General features: G+C 39.1%; 1 protein-coding gene across 2 annotated transcripts in view; it reads right to left on the bottom strand.

Moving 5' to 3' along the window:
• The window catches only part of lrfn1 (leucine rich repeat and fibronectin type III domain containing 1), a 207197-nt gene that overhangs the window by 26340 nt on the left and 165246 nt on the right, over window positions 1–15611 (bottom strand). Inside the window, exon 4 of one of the 2 annotated variants that reach the window (XM_041808469.1) lies at window positions 11885–12022. The exons of the other annotated variant lie outside the window; for it this stretch is intronic. The gene's annotated coding sequence lies outside the window, so the exon portion shown is untranslated. The remainder of the gene's footprint in view (window positions 1–11884; window positions 12023–15611) is intronic. 2 annotated transcript variants of the gene reach the window in all.

Below are 15611 nucleotides of genomic sequence, written 5' to 3'. Positions count from 1 at the left end.
AAGTGTGGTCAGTACGCCATGCTCTCCATTTTCCACAAAAAAACCCCACAACCAAATGAACAAAAAAACTGCATGCGCATATTTATATATATGTATTTTAAAAAACTGGTCTACTGTTATGGTGGTTCCTGCTCCCGCCAACTCCCACTTACTTTTTTCCCATCCCATCCCAGTCACACAATCCATTAGTGGAATGACTCCCATCCCAAGGGAATCCTGGGAATTCTGAAAAAGTGTCAGTCTCTACTCTGGGATCTTTCACAGTGCATTTCCTGCAGGTGTTTTTCACCAATTATGTAACAGCATAGCGTCAAACCCAGTTATATACAACATGACTGCCCCAGAAACATGAAGTGAAAGTATCTCAAAAGCCCTCTAGTGGCTAGCTGCAGTATTTGTAATTGAGAGGTCGAAAATTACATACATTTTGGAAGAAAATTACAATTTTAAAACATGTTCGTAACACCTAAATATCTGTTTTAGTTTGGTTTATTTGAATGCCCATCCTCAAAGCATCTGGCCCTTGCACAAATGTAGTTTATGAACCCTGCTCTAAAGGGTTGAAGAGGGTTTTATGGTCCACTGTCAAATGCTTAGCTAAGATCAAGCTGAATTCAATTAGGATAAAACAAACATGTATCTGCAGCTGGTCATTAGTGACTTTGACCAGAGAAATCTGGATGCTATGGACTGAATGAAAACCCTGATAGAAAATTGTCAGAGGGACTCGAGTTCCACTCATGACTGTTAAAAAATGACAGTGTTTCTGGGAAGCAAGTGGCCTAGTGATTAAAGGCACTCCCCATGTACGCGGGCAGCCCGGGTTCGAATCCAACCTGTGGCCCTTTACTGCATGTCTCTCCCCCACTCTTGACCCCGTTTCCAACTCTATCCACTGTCCTTCTCTATCTAATAAAGGCACATAAATGCCCAAAAAAACACTTCTTCTTTACTGACACCAAAACACTGAATGTGTATCTTTAGGTCATACAGTAAAAAACAGAAAATCTTCCTTTGTGTTTGCAGGGTCTCGGCCCGATTTTGTTCGTCTTTGCTGTGATTTTAGGAAGTAGAATGTCCTGACGTGATCAAACATCCCCTCAATTCACAGTCTGTTTGCAGCTCTTTCCTCTGTGCAGTTTTCCTGACACCTTCCAAGAGAATGCCCAAGTACAGTCGACATGCGTCAAAAGAGAAGAAACGTAGAAACAAACAAGCCATGATAAAAGCAGAGGCTGCTGGAAAACAATATGAGGACAGAGAGAGATTCTGAATGACACCCAGCTTATGGGATTTCTATTTCTAGCTCAGTTATTTTGAAATCCAGTGACAGCGGTTTGTCTTTTACAAATACTGCAACATCTGTATGTTGTTTCTGCATGTGCTCCCATGTGGTGACAGTTTTATTTGTCCTCTACACTCAACATTTTATCCACTGGCTGTTTCATTTTAATCACATCTTTCTGTATAGCGGCCCCATGCCCTCCTCACTGGCTACACTGAATAGATCCTCTCAATTGGTGCCTTATGGTGCCACTTTGTGGGACTGTGATGCTGAGGAATCCACACTTGGTTTAAAATCCTCCTCCCAAGGCTCCTATGCGGCATTGATCCTGCTTTGTACATACCCTCACAAGGTATTATGTATGCCTGTTATGTGCTCTGGTGCCACAGCAGACTGAAGCAAAGAGCTGATTTACACCATGGAGAGAAAAGGTATCAAGTAACTGAAAAGAAAACCATCCTTGTATTCATTCTACAACAATACAGTCGTGCACTGATCCATCGTTAATAGAAGATGGTGTCATCTTTTGAAGCTGGATTACTGACCTGCTTGTTCTATAAGAAAGGAATTATGTCTGAATAACTGGAGACCATCTGTTGATTACACAACAGAATTAAGAACAAACAACCCATTTAAATAGGTTAGAATAAGGCACTGATTTTTTTATTCAAGCACATTTAGGAATGCACCCACAGCCACTATCACAGATCTATTGTGTTTTTGTAATGAAGGATAAAACCACTGTAATTTACAATTCATCTATTTTGGTTAATAATACAATTCAAGAGATGCAGGACTGAGACATCCCAGGAGGTATTACTGTATATTTTTAGTTCCAAGTGCTAAGATAGGACAGCCTCTGACTACAAAATTGTCAATTACATCAGCTTGGAGAGTAGCCCTAAGCTTCAAAACAAGATAACCAAGGTACCACTAATGTGTCAGTGTTCAACGTATAGGGCACTGGTTCCCAACCTTGGGTCGGGCCCCCTAAGAGGGCCAAAGATCTCGGGCAGGGCACAAGGCACTGTCTGCTCTGAGGTTGTCAAAATTGGATATTACCAAAAATAATAACAATACACTCTGTGAACAGCTTATTGAAAGGTCTGCAGACAAAATGATGTAACATAATCCACTATATGGACAAAAGTATTTGAACAACTGTCCATTACAACAACAGGGACTGTTACGACATTGTATTACAAATTACTATCATATACACATACTTTAATATGGAGTTGGTCCCCTTTTGCAGCTATAACATCCTCCACTCTTCTTAGAAGGCTTTCCACAAGATTTTGGTGTGTTTCTGTGGGACTTTTTCCCCTTCATTCTGTAAAGCGTTTATGAGGTCAGCCACTGATGTTGAACGAAAAGGCCTTAATTGAAATCTGCATTCCAGTTCATCCCAAAGGTGCTCAGTGGGGTTGAGGTCAGGGCATTGAGTGGGCCAGTCAAATTCTTCCACACCAAACTCATCACACCATGTCTTTATAGTCCTTGCTTTGAGCACTGGGGCACAGTCATGTGAGCATAGATAACGGCTTTCCTTAAACTGTTGCCACAGAGTTGGAAGCATAGCATTGTCTAAAATGTCTTGGTATGCTGAAGCATTAAGATTGCCCTTCACTGGAGATAAAGGGTCTAGCCTAAAACCTGAAAAACAGCCCTATACCATTATCCCTTTCCACCAAACTTCACAGCTGGCACAATGCAATCAGGCAGGTAACGTTACCCCAGCATGCACCAAACCCAGATTTGCCCATCTGACTACCAAATAGAAAATTGATGTGTCACTCCACAGAACACATTTCCACTGTTCCACAGTCCAGTGCCAGTGTGCTTTACACCACTCTATCTGATGCTTGGCATTGGATTTGGTGATGTAAGGTTTGCATGTAGCTGCTTGGCAATGGAAACTGATTTCATGAAGATCCTGCCGCACAGTTTTTGCGCTCACATTAATACCAGCGGGAGTTCTATGGATCAGAAGAGTTTTTGACTCTTATGCACCATGCACCTTAGGAGTCGTTGACCCTGCTCTGTGACTTTACCTGGTCTTTCGCTTTGTGGCTGAGTTGCTGTTGTTCCTAAACACTTCCACTTTCTAAAGGTATCGCTTACAGTTGACTGGAATATCCAACAGGAATGAATTTTCACAAACCATCTTAATGCAAAGTTGGCATCCAACACAGTACCATTCTTGAAGTCACCAAGCTCTTCAGAACAAGCCTTTTTGTATCACAAATGTTTGTAAATAGAGACCACATTTCTAGGTGCTTTATTTTATAAATTTGTGGCATCTGATTGAAACACCTGAATTCATTCATTTACAGATGTGGCCAAATACTTTTGTCCACATTGTCCATACAAAAGCATTTTGTGGTGCCTTGAAAAGTAAAGTTTAGACAATGAAATGAGGATGTGGGAAAAGATGAGCATGATGCAAAACATTTAATTTAGAGTTAGGAATCCAATCAAACCATGAGTTTGAACACATGAATTCAATAATGAACAGGTGTGGCCAAATACTTTTGTCAATATAGTGTATAACTCATGCAGTTGAGACGAGTGCTCTTATAGAAGTGGCAAAAGGGGAATTCATTGTTCAATTGATATGCTATGAAAAATCCATCAGTGCACAGTTAACTTTAAAAAGGTTGCCACTTAAGTCATGCTTAGGCATCACACCTACCAGGTTAAGTTTACGTAGAGTCATAGGTTTTATGAGGCAAAAAAGCTGTAATGTAGCAAAAAATGTCATGTAACTAAACTTCTGTATTACTGTAAATGATGGTCCCATCTCTAGTAGAGGATAATGTATTGGGAAATCAAGAAAAAAGTAAATTAAGACCCCTATCCAGAATCTTTTTTTTTTTTTTCAAGTTTGTATCTGTTTTTTCACCCCAGTGTACACGTGTACCAAGTGGTATGCTTTATCTCTTTGCTAACTTGTCCTTTAATGAGTAACTCATCCTGCTGTACTTAAAATTATTTCACTTTAAGAATCTCTGCTGTGGAAAAAAGTATTTCTGCAGCATGCTCTTTATTACCTAGTCTGACATCTACCCCAACACCCACACTAGTTCCAGGCATTAAAAAAAACTATACAGACATCTTCAATCTTTATGCAGATGGTCTTGTTTGATTTTTTTATAGCTCATAAAGAAACATCAATATTAATTTCCATCTGTTTCATATCAAGTTAAATTCTCTACATAGCAGTTTTAAAGATCAATTTTGGGCTTTTTATGCCTTTATTTCAGAGAAAGTGGAAAGATTCAGAAACAAGGGAGAGCGAGAGAAAAGTGACTTAAAGATGACTTTTGTGCTACTTAAACATCACCTAACCTTTACAACACAACAGTCCTTGTGAGTTTGTTAGCATGTATGCAGCTCCTGTAACTGGGCCTCTAAGTGCAGCCTCGGAGCTGCAAGCATTTGAATCTCATTCCTGTTGAACTTGAGCATTTTTTCACCTCACACACACATCTAACTAACTACAGATCACCCCATTCATCATTTTATATCTTAAATCAAACACAAAGTAAATAACCAATATGTACCTTCTTCTTCATGACTGCGGTATGATTTAATTAACAAAAACAATTGAGATTTATTACCTGCAGGATCCACATGAATAAATCTATGGTATAAACCGGACCCAATAATGAAAAACTCACAGGGCTCTAATTGATATAGAAGACAGCAGTCCAAATTCACTCAAGGCTGTAATACTTCTGAGTGTGTGTTACAACCTCAGCACGAGGTATGACTGCATGTGATTCACTCAGTGCACATAAATAATGGACTGCAGAGCTTCAATTTGACACACTTCATAGGAAAGCCTGAGCAAAGTAGGTTTAGGCAGAACTTTTGTCAAACATTTATTGGAGGTATTATATCCATATATACACTGCAGGGCCTCTGAGCCTCACTAATCCTGTCTCTGCGTCTATTAGAGCACCTTCCAAAGTCAATACATACACAGTGGCAGTGGGGCAGTAAATGCTCATAAGGTGTGGATTTATCTACAATTGGCTTGAAACCAAGAGAATGAAGTAAATTAAGGGGAACACCTGCTGCTTTGAAAAACACTACTTCATCAGCATGAACCAGTCATTATTTACCATCCTCTCCAGTTGTTACTGAGACTTTAAGAAGAAAACAAACAAAAAAAAACCCTAGTTCTGTGAAAAAAGTGAATTTGTAACTGTTGTTGCTTAATTTCTTCAATATGATGCCTTTCTTTTCCTGAATCTGTGACATCCAAATTGTGTGCTTTTCCCAGTGAGACAGAAATGATAATTGTTGCTATTACATGGTCTTTGAAAGTATCCATTATGGACGAACTGGCCAGATTTGATGCCTGTCATTAGGCAGATCTCATCTTGCAAAGCTCCAATTTGAATGTTTGTGCACAGTCTTAGAGTTGGTGGACCAATCAGAGTTGTTCAGGGAGAATGAGGGGGTATAGCTAGGGGCATGGTTTAGTTGTCCTACAAGCCAATACATAATTGTTGACAGTAATGGGACTGCCTTGGACATAGCTATATCAGCGGTTTTTCTAAGAACAGACAGCCTTTTTATTAAAAGAAGAATAAATATCCCACTGAAAGTGGAAAAAGATATCATGTTTCCCCTAATGGGCGTGGGCATGAATTTGGGGTTTTTATGGGCGTGGTTTAATTGTACAGCAAGACAGTAAACAATGGCTGCACTGATGTAACGATAGCAGCAGTTTTATCAGAGCTGGACATTTCTTTATTAAAAGTAAAGCAACAACTACAGACTTTTATTGAGAAGGATTTTATTGGAAGTATCATTGATTTAACTTGCAGTTAAAAACTGCTTCTCACATTAAATCCCACAGCCTGCATCTTTGAGTCATTATGGGCTCAAAACATGTGAGTCATGAGTTAAAACTAACTATTTAAGCTGTAGTAAGTGATTTATTTTTAGTGTTGTATGCCCACAAAAACAACACAACCCATCAGGATCTTGTTATTGAAGCCATTTAACAAAATAACACACTTCTGCATCACCTCCTCGTGCTGCACTCTCACTTGAGGAAAACCAGAAAGGGACAATGCTCCAGCCAATGAGGAGGCTAGTACTTGCAGCCAATCAAGGCACAGGTCAGAGGGAGTGTTCCTATTGGCCTCTATAGTAGGTGCGCTTGTGCCTCTCAGCTCAGTGAAAACTTGATACAATGGCGGAATGACCAGCGGTGTTTGGTCCTATTTAGAATTTGTTCATGCTGAGATGAAGTGTTTTCTTACCTGTAATTCGCCCATTGATTTTAGTGGAAAAGCAGAGCAAAATCACTCCACGAGAGCTTTGCCACCATCAGTATTCGATTCAGCAGACATGCACATTCGCAAGGAGGTATGTGAGAAGAGGGGCGGAGCTACGGAGCTCAAACACAGAGAAGAACTGGATGGGAGGGGGAGTAGAGTTGATTCTACACAGTTCTCATAGCATGTTACATACTCAAGCTTTACATGGTTAAGTAGAAATGTAATGCAAGTCACTGCACTGCTGGGCTGGGTGTAAAACCCCCAGACAGACTGACAGAGACGCTGTGCAAAGTGAGCACACTCTCTTCATGTTGCTGTTATTGCAGAAATCAAACTTAGGGGAAAAGGAACTCACCTTTTACCTTATTGATGTGCTTTAATTTCATAACATGGACACAAATGGGAGATGTTCCGCTCGCAAAACTTGATGCTGACTGTGCTCAGACTGAGCTGTTGTCTGTCACATTTGACTCTATTATGCCAGTGGCAGCATTGTATGTGCTTGTGTGTGCACTACAACACAACACATGCATTCAAAATCCAGTTCGTGGTAGAAATTTTACTAGTGATTGATAATGGTTTACAGCTCACCACAAGTTTCCTATACACAAATATGCAGTCACGCAGACACCAATGCACCGTTATGTAGTGGTCACATTAGTGCCACTGAGGTGTGTTCTAATGTTTATAGCAACTTTTTTTCCCAACAGTGTATATTGTATGCAGAAAGCTATTTCTTAATTATGTTACATGGCCTTTGTCAAACTGTTTTAAAATGTTTTGTTTGTGTTTCTTTTTTCCTCCTGGCTCTATGTTGCAGGTTGGAAATTCACTGTTCACAGGAATCACAAAACACCAACATCCACAATAAAGGGAAGCAAGCTTTGTTAGAAAGAAAACGTTTTCTTCATACATAGTCAAGTTCACATTACCTTGGGAAGTTTTAACAAAGACTTATAAGATTGCATTCAGTGGTTTTAACATAACATGTGCATCCTCAATGCCTCATTTACATGCCAAATGTTTCTGCCTTGCACATAAAGCATTCTGTGGAGCCAACTTTGGAAGAATGGAATCTCACAACAGATTTCTTTTATTCATATCCTCCTTCTTGATATTGCCGGCACATTTTGACATTCTTGAAATATTACAAATCCAATGCCGTGGCTATCATAATGTTTGACCTTGTGCTTTTTTTCTTTAAATCAATTTTCACAAAATTCTCAATTTGTACAAGTGCTCCCATTCTACAGATGCTAATCAGCCCTAAAATGAGAATACTGACTACTGATATACACAGACTTATTTTCTGTCACCAGTGTAATCTGGTTTTGATGGTAAAATCCTCAACACTCAGACCTAACACCCGATGTTTGCATTTCCCTGCACACTTTGGCAGTGAGAAGTATTTCACCCTGTTAAAAGAAGGCTGGGTGATATCTTTCTTAGACATGCAGGTTCAGAGCAGGATCAGCAAAGAGATAAAAGCAGAGATTTGACCAAAGAACCAAAAAGCTCAAATGGACAGTGACAGAGCATGGGTTAAAGCATGGGTCAGCCAAGATCAGTCACTCAGCACATGTAGAGAATTGCCGGATTTGAAAGGATTCAAACAAATCCTGGATTTGCTGACCTCAGATAAGTATGTAAAATGTCCGTTTTATTTATGGAATAATTTTAGAAACGTGGCAGAGTACAATCCCTGGAGCTGTGGCAGGTGATATTGTAAAGTGAGTGGGTCATTGTAGAGGAAATAAACCACTACAGGGTAATGCAGGGCCCATCTAGGAGCATATAGCTCTAGTCTAATTCATGAGCTGCTTCCTTCAGAAGGAGAATTTGAACCAATTGCATCATTAAGGCTGGAGACTCCATCACTGTGGCCAACAAATTTATCCTTTCACTAAAAAGTAATGGATCCATCCAGTGCATTCTGCATTGCCAACTATATCCAGAAATTAATTTTGTTCCAATTTAAATGAGATGGTGGACTCTGAAGTGGCTGAGTTTTAAATGTAAGTACCTTGTTTCAACTCAAATAGATAGCTACAGAATGTAAAAAAGAGAGGCACTGAAACTTCAAATTATTTCAGAGTTCAGGTCAGACCAAAGATTCACGTCGAGACATGTCGAAACTAGCAACAGTATGCTCTGAAACATTTGGAAAAGATAACTCTTACAGTCACACTATTCAGAGAGCTTCATACATAGAGAGCATATACCACAGTTCTCTCTCTCTTTTCTCATAACATGACAGTTTACTGTTTTTGTAAGATTTTTTCTGTATCTTTTTCAACATGATAATCCACAACAGGGGCTGTATGTTTCCATCATGAATTATTACTGATTCCCTTCAATAAAGATGCTGCGATGCATGTTTCTTGCATCACCACTGTAGAGTGGCAAAGTAATTCCACAGCACATCAAAACCCAAAAATGTTTCGCTAGCTCAGTCTTCTAATAACTAAGATATCTGCTGGAAAGAATATTTTCCACAGAAACATTTACCTACTGCAGCAAATTTCTCATATATAAGCTTTTATACTGCTGTGTGTCCTGCTTTTGTGCACAGCTTATGGAAAGGACGGGATTAAAGCATGATTTTAACAACAAAATGCTCTGCTTTTAACAACTATTGGTGTCTATAGCCTATCGAAACAAGATTTTTATCCCCCATTTCACACAAATCAGCTTGTACATTCAAAAATTGGACAGACTCAATCATAGGATCAGCTGGCCTGATTCAAGCTGCAACTGTCTAAAACAGTTTCTTTACTTTGTGTATCTTTGGGTCTTCAATCATCCAATCCACCAAACAAGAGTCAATTGCAGAATGGGCTGGTTGGCATTGGTAGAGATTTGGAAAATTTTTTTTACACTTTCCCTGTGAAAGACGTACCAGTGTCTTAAAAAAAAAACAAAACATATCACAAGTGCAATCAAATGAACAGTTCAATAAATAAATATTTCTATGTTATAATGTTAATAATAAAAGAAATACTACTGCTAGGAATCTGGTTGATGGACAAAAATAAAAAAGTTTACAAATCATAACTTCTGCTGTATTATATTTATTCATCTTTCATAGCAGACCGTTTTTCTTATTGTTGTGCAAAAATTGGGTCTGAGAAAGAGAAATATTATTAAAATGAAAATATGCCTTTCTCTCTCTCTCTCTTTCTTATGTCTTGCATAATAATAGTCCACAGAGGCCCCAAAATCCTCTCTTCACAGTAATGTTTACATGCACAGTTAAGTCAAGCTCCTGTTACAGCTTGATTAAACCATTTGACTGGACTACCATCATGTCCCAGTAAACATGAACAGCAGGGGAATCAGTTTATCTATTGCCATGTTAGCCTTTATTACAGTAGATGGCTCTATGCTCAGTTTCAGCTAGTTATTACAGACCGTCTCCTTGTTGACCCTGCTACCACAAGCAGTAAACTGTTAACCTTGCAAAGCATTTGGATACACCCATTTTCGTGTTTCTCACTGGTGAATCCATCTTGCAAAGCTCCAGTCTGAACCGTTGGGGCCGGTTAGAAAGTGACAGGACCAATCAGCATTGAGGGGCAGTACTTTCGGGTGTGGCCGAATCATGACTTAAGCAAACAGCAACAAGAGGCCAGTGCAATAATGGTGGAAGACATTAGCGTGGATGCTGCTAAAGCCAGTTTTATCAGAACTTGACGACATTTCTTTGTTAAAAGAAGAACAAAGAACAGCAGTGAGTTGTTTTTTCAAAAACAACAAAAGTCATGTACTGACATGTCTACAGTCACCATGGTTTGCGTTATGCAGTTCTCTATGGAGTTTACTACTTTGGTAGGGGTGTAGCTCGGTAGCGGCTACGTCATGTGTATTGTTGCTCTGATTGGCCCGTAAAGATGTGACAGACAGAACGTTCATCCAATCACCCTCCAAGTTTTTTTTTCAAAGGCTCTGCCCTTTCCTAAACACTGTCTACAAGTGCTACCTGGCGTGCCAGGTTAGTAAACTGTAAGGTTGAAGATAAAAACATGGACAAATCTTACAACTCCATGTTGTACATACTACACGCTTAACTTTAAGAACAAAAACAGTTCACACAATTCCCTAGGGTTACGATGATATCTGAAAGCAGATTATAACACACCTCTGCTACTGTTAGTATACTTATCAACGTGGAAATTATGGACCAAGCCTGTTTGCTATTTAGTAGCTTTTTTGCTTAGCTAGCACACTGCCATGCAGTCTATCTGAAATCAAATATCAAGGAAGGGAGGAGTTTTGTAGGCCAGATATCACTAAATTGGTTTCCACCTGCATTATCTTGCTGTGTTATTTCAACTGAGAGAAATTAGATTTACTACCATTTCAGTCAGGCTAAAATGTTAACATGCATATCAAAAATTCTAGTCTTAGTTGGACTAATGCAGCAATTTATGTTTTTTTTCTAACTTCATGAAACTGTACTGAGTGAAACTTCATGGTGCAGTTCCTTACAGCTCTGTATTATATGGAAGATAATGAGTGCTTCATATTTTCTACAGGTCAAAAACAATGCATTAAAATGCAGAATATCATGACCCAATCAGCTCATCTCTGTCTTTTTTAATCTAGATTCAAACATATGGCAGGATAAAAATAGGCTGGTTTTACTTTGTGAAAAATCTTCCTCTATTCATTCAACCTCACAGTTATTTGGGGAAATCAGGTCAATGCATAACATCCATGACATACCGGTATAATTAGCCATTAGATGACTGCATTCTTTAGGATTACAGCAGATGAGCTCATGCTTGGACTTTTTAGTCAAAAACCTTTGTCAGGCCTGTTATTAGAGCCTGAAAAACAGATTGAGCTTTCTATTATCAGCCACATAATTATCACTTGTCTGTATATTTTTTTCATGGCTCTGCACAAAGTTAATAAAGTTCAGTCCTTGTGATCATTTTACTTTCTCTTTAATGGAAAGTCAGTGCTATGAAACATTTATTTGACTTCAGTTTGAAATTGTTGATGTCTGGGAAACTTGCTAAAGGGAATAAAATTGATTAAAACTGCTGTGACATTTAGACCTCTAACTAGGTCTTCAAGACAAATAAAAAATCTGTTTGAGTTTCAAATAAGTTTCAAAATGTGTGCTGTTACTGAAATGTATGAGGAAATGTTAAGATCTATTGATATGAAAAATCATCCGGGCATTGTTTAAGGAGACAAGGCATTAAATACTGTAGACGAAATAAAAAGCAGATGGAAATGGTTCATTCTGGGTGGTTGTGCTGGTGGCTGCACCATACTCACACATACTCACATTCACAGCATACTTGGTGGAGGTGGTATTATCAGATATTGTGCTGTATTCTCCATCTCTGCTTAATCAGTTCATTTGATCAGTTGGCTGCAAAACCAAAATGAAGGCCAGGCACTGTCAAGTGAGGAACAAATAAACCTGAAAAACAAAGAAACATCAGAGAATGTTTATGGGAGTGAGTTGAAAGTGCTCTTTTTGGATCTTTTCCCTTCAATTTGTGTGAAACGTGAAGTTAATTCAAAATTCAGCATCAAGCGACTCCCAAGGATCCAATGTTTCCCCAAATGAATTATGTTCAATGCAGGCTCCTGCTCAGATCAGAAAACTGGTTTGTAAATAAAGCTTTGCCTTGGGTTTGAATGAATTCTCAAAAAGATTTTAGGATCACTTCCCAGGTTTGATGCGTGATCTGAAAGGAGAGGGCAGCGTGTGTGTTATCCCATCTTCTGCCCTGGCTCTATCTTCGGCAGACTTATTCTCTCAGTTTATGCGTGGGTTTTTTCCTCCAGGTGCCTGACCTTTTACTAAATGAATGGCAAAGAAAAGAACATAACACTTGCCAATTAGAGAGGTACATACAAAAGGGTATAGTGTTGCAGAATCTCAGTTGTTTTACTTGATTCATGGTTTCCGCCTGTTAGTTTTCATACACTGGAAACAGAAAGAAGGGATAAAATGCAGCTCTGAAAAATACAACACTGTACCATGTGTGACTAGGATATTTTCAAACCTTACATATCTATAATTTACTCCATGCACTTACAATCATCTTAGACAGCAGGGCAACCTGCTCAGAGCCATTATTGCACTTTAATATTGCTCTGTTCATGCCACTTGTCCATAATACTACACCGAGGCAAGCTCATTGTGCTGCCAGGACCACTTATAACATCCCTGCCTCATGCACAGCTCCTCCTCTGCCTCCTCCTCACTCTCCTCTGCCTATGAGCCAATGCAAATTACAGTAACAGCTTGGACGTGAGTATAATCTCAAGTGGTGCGAGCTGGGCTCCATGGCGAGGCATACAGGCAGATGGAAGCAGAGACTCTGCCAGGCCTCTTTAGGGGCTCCCACTCTTTCTCCAGCATGCTAGACAATGGATGAGCTGTGGCTCAAAACCAGCTCCTCGTCTGCCACTATCATGCGGCCCACTCCCAAACGCAGCATTGGGTAAATGATATGAATAGATATAAAAAAAAAACAAGGGGGTCTCCTGTCCTGGTGTTGTTTAGACCAATGCACAGATGGACACTGATACTGGCATGAGCATCTCACAGAGCAGAGGGTGGAGAATGAATGTTCACATGGACCCATTTATGATGAAGGAGAGCAGTAAATGCGTTTCTGTTTCTACACCGCAGGTGGTGGAAGATCTTCCCTTGAGCTATGCTAGAGATCCAAAAATACCTGTTTAAATACAAAACTTTTCTTTTATGCATAGAAGACCACAGTGGTGAACATTCATTTTAGCACCTTATGAGAATATCTTTGAATCTCTTAAAAACAAAAACACCACCATTCATCATTAATTAATGCAAAAAACTATTCCTGTGAGTACACCATTAATTCAAAAAGCTGTACCAACTGTACTTTATTGTGCATGAACATGTATCATCCATACATACAATATAAACAACAAAGCATAATTAACTTGAGACTGATGAGATTTCTTTTTGTTGGTCTTAGCTGCCTAAGGGACAACATTAATGTATTTCCAGTCTTTAAATAGCATTACAAATAGCATTAACAAACAACTTAGACCAGCTTCACTTTTAAAATCTTTTGTATGTTGCAGCCTGATGCTGCAGGAAAACAAAAAAAAACCCCAAAACAAAACAAAACTATATATATATATATATATATATATATATATATATATATATATATATTCTGATTGAGCTACACTTGGTGCCCAATCATGACAAAGTGAAAACTGAATTTTTGAATTTTTCCAATTTATTGAAAATAAAAAAACAAAAATATTAGGCTGAGAATTAAGTTAAGTATTCATACCATTTATAAAACACTTGAAATTTATCTCAGGTTCCTCTAAGATCTATGGATCTTTGCAGGGATGTTTCTACATCTTGATTTGAGTCCACCTGTGGTAAAATAAATGGATTGGACATGATTTGGACAGGCAAACACCTCTCTATAGAAAGCCTCAGAGCTGAAAAGACATCTGTTGTAGATCTCTACGATGGGGGGACCTTGACCATGGGGCGAAAAGTGACATACCGACCCTTGTTGGGATTTCTTTAGTTTGTGGGGAGTTTTAATTTTAACCCCTCCTCCCCATTATCCTAACCTTTAGGGTTTGGATGCCTAACCCTAACCCTCTTTAGGTTTTCCTTAGTTTGCGGTGTGTTAAATTCAAAATTTTCGGTTTTTAGTCATAAAATTCTGCTGTTGTGAATAATAGCCACCATCATTAAGAACGTTATTCTGATTGTGGCTTGGGTAAAGTAGACCACTTCCAACCCCACGGTCGAGGTCGCCCCATTGTAAAGGCCTACAACAGATGAGCCAAAATGCTCCACTATAGAGGTCTGCAGCCAGATTCTCTTAAACAGCTGACAACACATTTCACAGCAAAAACCAAGCAGGACAAACAATCCTATCTCTGAGCTCAAAGACAAGATGGTCCCAAGGCACAGATCTGGAGATGGCTACAAACCTTTTATTCTGCACTGAATGTGTCCAAGAGCACGGTGGCCTCCAAAGTGTTCATATGGAAGAAGTTTGGCACAACCAGGACTCGTCCAAGAGCTGGCTGTGCCAAACTTGGCTTTTACATGGAATTTTTTGCAAACTCTAAGCGGCTTTTTTATATGTTTAGCACTATGGCAAGGCTTCCATCTAGCCACTCTGCCCTAAGCAAAGATTGGTGGAGAGCTGCAGTCATGTTTGTTCTTCTGGAGCTTAGTCTCATCTCCACACAGGATCTCTGGAGCTCAGTTAAGAGTGATCCTCAGGTTTTTGGCCACCTCTCTAACTAAGGCTCTTTTCCCCTGATTGCTCAGTTTGGCTGTATGAAACACTTTTTTTCACTTAAGAGTACCCATTTAGATACTGTTTAGGCACTGGCACATTTTAAAAGTATTTATTTAGCGCAAGTATCAAAAAAAAAACAACCCAACTCTAATTGTGTTCTTGGAAACCTTCAGTGCAGCAGAATACTTTTGTAGCCTTCCCCAGATCTGTGCCCAGATCTGAGCACTAAACTTCGGCAGTAATATGCATTATCAACTAGGCCTTCTATCGAGAGGTATCCAAATCATATCCAATCAATTTAATTTACAACATGTGGATGCAAATCAAAGTGTAGAAACATCTCAGCAAAGACTGGGAGAAATGGGGACCACTTAAGTGAATTTTAAGTGTTTTGAAAGGGGTCTGAACACTTATGTCAACGTGATGTTTCTGTTTTTTATTTTAAATAAATTTGCAAAAATGTATCTAAATTCTGTTTTCACTTTGTCTTGATGGGGTACTAAGTGCAGATTATTAAGAATTTTTTTTTTTTTACTGCAGCATCGATGCATGTTTTCTAATGACTCTGGATGCTTCTGAATGTATTAGTGAAGTTTGATTCACTGTCTCTGACTTCAGTATCAAGTACAAGACACAGCATGTCTTGCTCTGTAATTTGTGATGCTCTGCTGATTTCAACACTGAATGAAGTGACAAATCCATAAGAGGGAGACAGATGTGAGCACTTTCTGC

The sequence above is a fragment of the Cheilinus undulatus genome, linkage group 2 (assembly GCF_018320785.1).
Source record: "Cheilinus undulatus linkage group 2, ASM1832078v1, whole genome shotgun sequence".
Classification (NCBI taxonomy): domain Eukaryota; kingdom Metazoa; phylum Chordata; class Actinopteri; order Labriformes; family Labridae; genus Cheilinus; species Cheilinus undulatus.
This window is presented reverse-complemented; position numbering and strand designations above follow the sequence as displayed.